At 44.0% G+C, this 10,000-nt stretch overlaps 1 protein-coding gene and 1 non-coding gene across 2 annotated transcripts in view; both read left to right on the top strand.

Moving 5' to 3' along the window:
• The window catches only part of LOC145412518 (uncharacterized), a 491,890-nt gene that overhangs the window by 25,877 nt on the left and 456,013 nt on the right, over positions 1–10,000 (top strand). The gene's annotated exons all lie outside the window — the stretch shown is intronic.
• LOC145412713 (5S ribosomal RNA) lies at positions 4,351–4,469 on the top strand. The gene has a single exon (XR_013899624.1). It is a non-coding gene; the product is annotated as a 5S ribosomal RNA (ribosomal RNA).

Genomic DNA, 10,000 nt, shown 5'->3' with positions numbered 1-10,000 from the left:
TTGTACATATAATTAGTGAAGAATATATGCTAGCTTTACGAATTTGGTAATGAAAAGTTATATTTGACAATGAAAGTTGAGGAGATTGGTAATGTGGCTGTTGCGATCTGGCAACTCTGTTACCCCACCAACATCAACAGTCACAGCTTAACTCCGATGGAGAGCAGACACTCATAACAGTGCAAGCCACAGGTGCTTGTTTTTTGTGAATAAACAGTGGATAAACTGCAATACCTTGCCACTAGAACACACAGGAATTTACAGTGTTGTGCAGTGTTAAGAAATTAGAATTTAGAGTGCAGAGGATTAACTGTGGACTGCAAACTGGCGGTTCAAACCAGTCCAGGAGCAAGGGACTTGTAAGTACCCAGAATGTTTAATATTGTATAAACTCACCTCTAAAACCTCATTTTATGGTTCTTTTGCATTTATTTCAGTCTTTTATGTCCCTTATTGGTGTGATTTGGGTCTTAAATAGGTGCAATGCATGTCCAGAGGGAGTTGTATAGGTGTTTTTCAGAGTTAGGGTCCATAAGTACAAGTCCATAACCTGGGGCCCAATATCCGGACAGGACCACTATCTGGACCTGCCTATGGCTGTATTATGTCGGATATTGGAGGGATTACTGTATTTGGGTAGTGTGATGAGTAAGGATGGAGGTTTGGAGGGTGAAGTGCTTGAAAGGGTACAGCAGGGAAGAAAGGTTGCTGGTTCCTTGAAAGCAGTGATAAGAAACAGAGAAGTGAGCATGGAAGTGAAAAAGTTACTACATGATAGTATTGTGATACCGACTCTAACGTACGGAAGTGAAGCTTGGACGTTGTTGGAAGGACACAAGTCAAGAGTGAGAGCAGTGGAAATGAGTTATTTAAGAGGAGCCTGTGGAGTCACGTGGAGAGACAGGCTGACGAATGAGGATATAAAGGAGCGTTGTGGTGTTGATGTGGATGTGATAGGAAGCGTTATGAGGAACACACTGAGGTGGTTTGGCCATGTGGAGAGGATGGAGGGTGAAAGACCGACGAAGAGAGTGTATGTGAGTGAGGTGGAGGGTGGAAGAGGGAGGGGGAGGCCGAGGATGAGATGGAGGAATGGGGTGGAGAGGTATATGAGAGAGGGGGGTGTGAGTTGGGAGCAGGGGAGTGAAATGGCGGGGGACAGGGCGACTTGGAGGCGATTTGTTTGTGGCCACCCCAAACGGGATTGAGGCGTCTGGCAATAGATAGATAGATAAGTCAGATTAACTTTTTGAGTAGGGTCTCATCTTTGAATCTCTCAGAACCATCAGAAATCACAGATACTGCCCATCATTATCAACAGAAACCAGCTCATATGCATTATAATAGCATGCTGGCCTACTCCCTGTGTTACTGAGACACTGAAAAAGTTCAGCAAAGGGAGATGGTTGGGAACTAGTCATGGTTTTAGGCCACTACACTCCACAAACACTCTTCTTACAGACCTTAGCCTACACAGAGTTTTTGATGGCATGAATTCAGCTAGGCCACCACACAGAACACTCCTAGTCATGCTAGACATAAACAAAGCTTTTGATGCCATTCCCCGCCACAACTTCACAAACAAGATATTCAACACAAAAATGCACAGTAACACAAAAAGTTGGATGGCAAACTATTGAGCAGGCAGATGTGCTTGTGTACCATTTGCTGGTCAGTCTTCAAACATCAGAGACTTCACAGATGGCATCCCCCAAGGATCTGTTTTGTCCCCTACACTCTTTAACCTATACATGCACGACATACCCACACCCCACACATCACAGATACACATGGCTTCCTATGCAGACGACATAACACTTACATGTACATTTGCAAACACAGCCGCACACATCCTCCAACCTTACCGCAACACACTATACGAATGGTTCACCACAAACAGACTCAGAATAGCCCCAGCAAAATCTACAGTTACCCTTCCCACAAAGTGGACAGCAGAACACGGTCACATTCCACACCTCACCATAAACAGCACTCCCACACACACACACACACACACACACACACACACACACACACACACACACACACACACACACACACACACACACACACACACACACACACACACACACACACACACACACACACACACACACACACACACACACACACACACACACACACACACACACACACACACACACACACACACACACACACACACACACACACACACACACACACACACACACACACACACACACACACACACACACACACACACACACACACACACACACACACACACACACACACACACACACACACACACACACACACACACACACACACACACACACACACACACACACACACACACACACACACACACACACACACACACACACACACACACACACACACACACACACACACACACACACACACACACACACAGACACACACACACACACACACACACACACACACACACACACACACACACACACACACTCTTTGGTGTAACATACATCACAAATATTAAAGATAAATTAACACCAAGACTCAGTGCCTTGAGGTCACTTGTCCATATAACATTTGGACACAACAAAGAAACCACCACCACAGTATACAAACGATATATACATTCATTGATGAATTATGCAAGCCCTGCTTGGACATCTAACCTCACTAAAACACATTTCAACACTGTACAGACCATACAGAACAAGGCCCTAAACATAAACCCAGGCTGCACAGCTACTACGCTCACAGACCACCAACATCAAGAAGCCAAAGTCCTCAAGTCAAGGATTATCTAGACATGAGAGGCACCCAAATTCTTGCCGCAACCTCCACAAACCCACAACATCCACTACACTACAAGGCAGCCAATCCACACACACCAAGGAACATCAAAACAACATCCAGCACACGATATCATACACAAATATTATCATTTCTTCCCGCTCGCCCGCCTCAGACCTGCTTCCAGAAGCATATCCATACTCATATCACTCACTGCTCCATTCAGTTACTTAAAGACAACACACAGTTGCATCCACAGCCTCCTGATATCCACCCCTCTGAATCCTATCTCCCTCAAGAGGACAGGGTCCACCTGACCCGGCTGAGATGTGGGCATCATTTAGGCTTCTTAATTTATCAGCAGAGGCTGGATGACTCCAATGCTGATGCAACACAGCACCCCATACTATCAAGCACATTATGGAAGACTGCATTGCACACAGTCACCTATGCCAGCAACGCAACGTACAATCCTTGAGAGCTCTGCGGGAAAGCCCGGTCTCGGCTGTGGCCTTCCTCAGGGTCTCGGGGCTGTTCAGTCAGACTGCCTAGGGAACGGCTACTGCTACTACTTCTTTCATTTTTATCAGCTAGATTTTATCTTCTCTGCCAGCACAAATGTACTGTACAACACTAGTGCATTCAACTCTACAACATTGCTGTCCTCATCATCAGTTCACCAATAAATGCTCAAGATTTATTTATTTAGCTTATTCCTCCATGTAGTTTGTACGTATTTACTGTGTTATCTGCAAACCAGCTGAGTGGCGAGTGTGGGGAGGTATGATGGTGGTCAGGTGAGGAATATATTGGCTTGCTGTGACCTTATACACAGCGTGAGCATGGGGGTCGTGATAATTCTACTGTACAACACTTCTTTCCAAATCATCAGTGCACCAATAAATTCTCAAGCTTTATTTCTTTAGTTTTTCCCATCTTTTGTTACTTAACAAATATTGTTGAAGAAAATCGATAAACCAGGTGCATTTTGCACTACTGCAAGACACTGCAATGATGTGTGTTACATTTGTGGGGTGTGTTTAAGAGGAGGTCATGATTCATATGGAATTTTTGTGTGTCATCTGGGTTGGGGGGGAAAAAGGGGGGGAGGGGCCTTCATGTAGGTCTGTAGGCTTTATTATCAACAATTGTGACCAACCTGTAATTTTATATGAGAAGCCCTAGGTGTTTGCAAAACATATAGAAAATTAAATTCCTTATTATCTATTCAGTATTAGATACACGTTTATATGATTTTTTTTTCACCCTGTGGAATGGAGTTAAAAGGAATCATGCTGGGGGTGAAAAAAAAAATAGCATTTTATCCTTCATGTGGCCTTCAGCACATTCAGTGAGGATATCAATAGATTCAGAATGAGCACATAAACCTGCAGAATGCTGGTTACGTTCACATCCTTATATTTAATGTCCGTGCAGTATAAAATGTAAAAACATACATGAATACGTGTTCGGACACAGCTGCATAAATGCATTTTTTTTTTTTTTTTCTTTGTACTATCAAAGACAGCATACACCAGTGACTCTCAGTTTACATTTTAAGAACACTGTAACATAAATAAAGCCAACGGCCATACCACGTTGAGTACACCGCTTACCGTCCGATCAGCAAAGTTAAGCAACGTTGGGTCTGGTTAGTACTTGGATGGGTGACCGCCTGGGAACACCAGACGCTGTTGGCATCCCTACGTGTCAAGTGGGGTTGGTGGAGGATTAGTGCCCCTCCCTGTAAAACAATTAACTCTAAGCCCTTGGCCACCCCGTTTGGGATACATGGCGTCTGGCGATGATGATGATGTATCTCTAGAGATACAACTTGGAGCAACAAATAATATAAATGAAAGTTACACATTGAGTTAAAATGTTCATGATATTACACATTATGCTTTTAGACCATACTTAATACAGCAATTTCACTATGCTTACAAAAGGGCCAGAGCTTCCTTCATAAAATAAAATGCCTGTTTTCCACGGGTTTTGGTTTCTAGAAATGGTTGGGCTGGCCCACACAAGATAGTAGACACACTAACAATATCTTTTTATCATCCTTGACTGGCCAGTTCCACCTTAGGTTTGTTGGGTCGCTTGATGGGACACACCTTTTTAGGAATGTCACTTCAACCTCATGTACATCATCATTCTCGTCCTTACGGAATACATTTTCTTCTCTACCCCGATAAGCACATACAGTATGTTTCTTTTTGCCCCAAACAGGAGCCATCTACCTGGGGAAAAAAAAAAAAAAAAAAAAAGATGAATAAAAATAAATAAATAAGTAGCTTCATAAGGCTCCTGCCACACAGTATGTTTTGGCCTTCCTAATGACCTGAAATAACAATCAGTTAGCAATTCTGAACATAAGATTAGATGTTATCCAGTGAAAAATAATAATGTGGCAGGAAAATAACAAATAAGTGCGAAAAAGTTTTCTTGATGAAATTTTCATACTTCTCTCCTTGCGTACGACTACTCTGGAATACAATAACATAAGAACATAGTTTTCACAGTACATTTAAAGGATTGAGTGGCCTACCTAAAAAATAATTTCAAAAATTTCTGTGCACTATAAAATTGTATAAGGGGTCTGTTGCTTTTACCCCCAACATAACTTTTTTTTTTTTTTTTTTTTTTTTTTTTTTTTCCTCCAACCCCAGATTATTTGTTTAGTTTTCATCTTTTACTCATGGGAAAGATTTTAGGGTAGCGGGTCAAGACGGATAGTAACACAATAACTGGCTTGATGCTGAATGTTGAGCAGATGGCGAAATTATGCAATATCCAGCATTTAACTTTACTCGACATTGGGCTTTGCTGAATTACGGCTTATAATTGAGAGTTTAGTGCACTTTTTCATCATTTGGTGGTTATGCATTCGTTTAAGTTGATATTTGGCTTAAAATTTATAGCTATGTACAGTGATCCCTTTGTTATCGCACATACTTGGTACTGAGCCTTTTGTGTGGTAACAAAGGCACAGAACCTATGGAATGTATCCTAAATGGTACAGGTCAGCCTACTTGTAAACTTAAACTTTCCCATCTACAACAAGATATACCCATTAATACAGTAAACTCTCAATTATCTGTCATCGCAATATCCAGCTCTTGATGCTTGGCTCTGTTAAAACAATATCTGGCTCTGAAACGGGAAGCAGTCAGTGGTCCTATGCATTTTCTAGTGATGAGGCGTAATGTCCTGCTCAGATGCAGGACACAGTTGGTGTGTGGGAAAACCCCACAACACGCTAGCCAATCACAATGCATTGTTGGAGTGACCCACCCGGCATGCTGAGTCTACTGTTGCTCTCTCATTCTCTCCCATGGATGCTGTCTAGTGAGGACGTATCTGTATGCTTAGGTCTTGTGACCCACACGGTGGCTAAACCTGTGTTGCTGTAATGCTGTGACTAACCTTGTGGCCCATCTGTGCTTTGTGCCCTAATGTTCTGACTGCTGTATAGTGAGGATGTATACAGGCAACCTGTGCTATTCGCAGAGTTTACATACCAGACCCCTTAGCGAATGGATGAAATCTGTGAATGATCTGTACCCTCCTCAGAAATCACTGGTTTCACTGGTTTTACCATAACCATTCCCTACAGACTCACTATGAGACCTGTAAATGCATTTTATGGCACATTAATACCTCCTAAAAAGACAGTACAGGATGACACACAAGCCTTTCTGGGTACAGTGTATTGTACTCACCTATGCAATGATGATGGTGAGAGTTTGTCTAGTGCTGAGCAGCACATTCCTCTGCAGAGTAACTGCACAGTTTAACTGTATTGGACAGTATTTTTCATGGAAAACATTAAAAAAAAAGATTCTTATGAACCACAAGGAACAGCTGATGTTCTGGGAAAAGCAGGAAAATATCTTCGTTTTCGTTTTCGTTTTTAAAGGCTCCAACATGCTTGCATGTGTCGGCCTTGGTCACCTAATGGCGGCTCTCCATGCTGCACGATCCATTGCAGCCTCCCTGTTCAGTCCCTTAACCCTAAGGTCACACTTAATGACCTCGTCCCATGTCTTTCTCGGTCTACCCCTCATAACCCCACCCCCAATATTAACACTTCTCACCTTCCTCACCCAATTATCATCCCCCATCCTCTCCACATGTCCAAACCACCTCAATCTACCTCTCCTCATCACAACACCAATACACTCCAGTCCCATCCTACCTCTCAACTCTTCCATTGTAAACCCAGCCCCTCCAGGCCTTGGACGCACTGCACATCCACCTAATCATTGTCATTTCTGTACGTCTGAGCCGGCGAATGTCTTCCTCCTTCACTGCCCAGGTCTCACTGCCATACAGCATTACACTCCTAACACACGCTGCATACAAAGACCCCTTAGCACGTAGGGAGAGCCCCCTCAATGTCAGGAGAGGCAAGAGCTCCCTGAACTTCTTCCAACCACTTCTCACCCTAGCCACAGAGCTAGCTCCAACCCCACCTCCAGCACACAACATGTCTCCTAAATAACAAAACTCTTCCACACACTCAAGAGATTCACCAGCAAGTTCAATTCTTTCACGTCTGACGATCTCCACCTGCTCACCCCGGCACGCCGTACACATAAAATCAGCATTATCTCGCAGTCTACCTCTGATACCACTACATCTCTTATGCACCCATTTATCACACACACCGCACAAGATGGAATTACTTCCCACGCCCTTGTGGCAAACTGCACATGGCCACTCTCCCTCGTCTTTGACAGTACCGCCACCAACCCTAGATATCATCACTTTTGTTTTATCTGCATTTACCCTTAAACCCTTTTGCCCCATACCATCTCTCCACTTCCTAAACCTTTCTTCCGCCTCCCTTTCATTCTCTGCAATCAACACCAAATCATCAGCATACAACAACTCCCACGGGAGTCCGTTTCTAAAGTCACGTGAAAGGGCTTCAAGTACCATGATAAACAACATGGGACTCAAGACTGACCCCTGATGCACACCAACATTCACGGAAAACTCATCACTCAAATCTCCATTCACTCTCACTTGGGTGTGAGCACCCACATACATGGCCATAACCACCCTAACCAGCCACTCCTCCAAGCCAAGCTTTCTCATTGCCCACTTCACCACCTCTCTAGGGACTCTGTCAAAGGCCTTTTCCAAATCAACAAAAACAAAATAAAGATCCCTTCTCCTACCAACATATTTTTCCTGAAGCTGTCGAACAATGAATATGGCATCAGTGGTCCCCCTACCTGGCATAAACCCAAACTGCATCTCATCAATATTCACTCTGTCTCTAATCATACCTTCTAAAACTCTCTCCATTACCTTCATTATCTGATCTAAAAGCTTTATACCTCTATAATTCCCTCTTTCCAGGGCATCACCCTTCCCTTTATACACATTTACAATTACACTCTTCAGCCAATCATCTGGGACAACACACTCATAAATAATCCTATTTATCAGGTCAGTGACTAAACTCACCCCTATATCGCCTGAGGCCTTCAACATTTCGGCAGTCAACCCAGACACACCTGCTGCCTTCCCCACCCTCATCCTGCCTATTGCCTCACTCACAGTAGCAATATCAATCAAAGGCCAAGGGCCAGACACTGGATCTGCTGGCTCCAAACCTTCCCTGTCCCAGTCAAACTCCTCATTCAACAACCGGTTGTAATGCTCTCTCCATGCATCTTTAATATCCTCACTGTTCACCACTACCCTTCCTTCATCATTCTTCACACACTGCTCACCTATGATATCCCGATTATCCCTCTTCACCTGACCTGCCACCCTAAATATATTTTTCCTTTCCCCATGATTTAGGTTATCAAGTAATTGTCTCTGTGACTCAGACTTTGCCCTGTATACCTCTCTCCTAGCCCTACGCTTGGCAGCCAAATATTCCTCTTTGCTACCACCCTTCTTCCATTCCCGGAAAAGCCTTCTTTTCTCCTTAATTGCAGCTTCTACACCCTCATCCCACCATGAAGTTACTTTATGTCTTGGTGGTCCTCTTGTCCAGCCGCATGTTACATCAGTAATCAGTAACTCTCAAGAAATTGTTCTTGAGGGCTCTGTACTGTTCATTAACGCCTCTGTCTACAGATCCCTGTTCAGCCACCACTCTCCTCAACTCGCTATAGAAGGCATCCCTTACTACTTGGTTTTTCAGCTTCCATATTTTCCTCCTAGGTACATAAGTCCTCTTTTTCATCATTTGTTCTTTAAGCACCATTTCACAAATCAGTAGTTTGTGCTGCTGCACACACTCCTCACTTCCTATAACTTTAACATCCCTCACTAACCTCCTATCGGCCCTCCTAACCAGAAAATAATCTATCTGACTGCTATTTCCCCCAGACTCATACGTAATTAACCTACTGTCTCTTTTCCTAAAATATGTGTTGCACACAATCATGTCCGTTGCCTCCCCAAACTCGAGTATCCTTTCCCCTTCTGCATTCCTTAGACCATATGCACAGCCCCCATGCACTCCTTCATAACCTTGGGCTGCTTCACCTACATGACCATTTAAGTCCCCTCCCAAAATCACTATCTCATCATCCCGCATACCACCCACTACACGTATTAAATCATCCCAAAATCTATCTTTCTCTGATTCATCCAATCCTGCCTGTGGAGCATATGCCGATATAATCACAGCTATCTTTCTTCCCAACAGAATTTTCACAACCAATATCCTATCGCTTACTCTCAAAACATTCATAACATATTCCACCCATTTCTCCGCAACCATCACACCAACACCTCCATATCCATCTGTCCTCCCCTGCCAAAACAACTTATAGCAACAGTCCTTCCCAACAATCTTTCTGGCTGATCCACCCCTGTACCGGACTTCCTGCAAACACGCCACGTCCACCCACCTCCTACTGAATGCCTCAACGACTTCCCCTGCTCTTCCCCTCAAACTTCCCACATTCCATGAACCCACCCTCATCCCCATGGGTGATTTACTGTCCTCAGGCTTGCTTTGAAACCTGGTTGTTTTGTCATCTTCAGTATTAATAAATGGGGACAGACACAGCACAGGTCCCACTCACCGCACAATCCCAGGTCCAGGCAATGGATCTGGGACCCCTAGCCCACCAGCTTACCAGTGGCTGTGGTAGTGGCCTCGGGGCACCCTGCCAAGACAGCTGCAGGGACACCCTCCAAGCGCGTCTTGGCACTGCAACTATCCCGCCATTATACACCCACTGATAGGGCA

Source organism: Coenobita brevimanus, chromosome 93 (assembly GCF_032717465.1).
Source record: "Coenobita brevimanus isolate Jiangsu-jjx chromosome 93, ASM3271746v2, whole genome shotgun sequence".
Taxonomy (NCBI): Eukaryota; Metazoa; Arthropoda; class Malacostraca; order Decapoda; family Coenobitidae; genus Coenobita; species Coenobita brevimanus.
The sequence above is the reverse complement of the archived record's forward strand: the minus strand, read 5'-3'. Positions and strand labels throughout refer to the sequence as shown.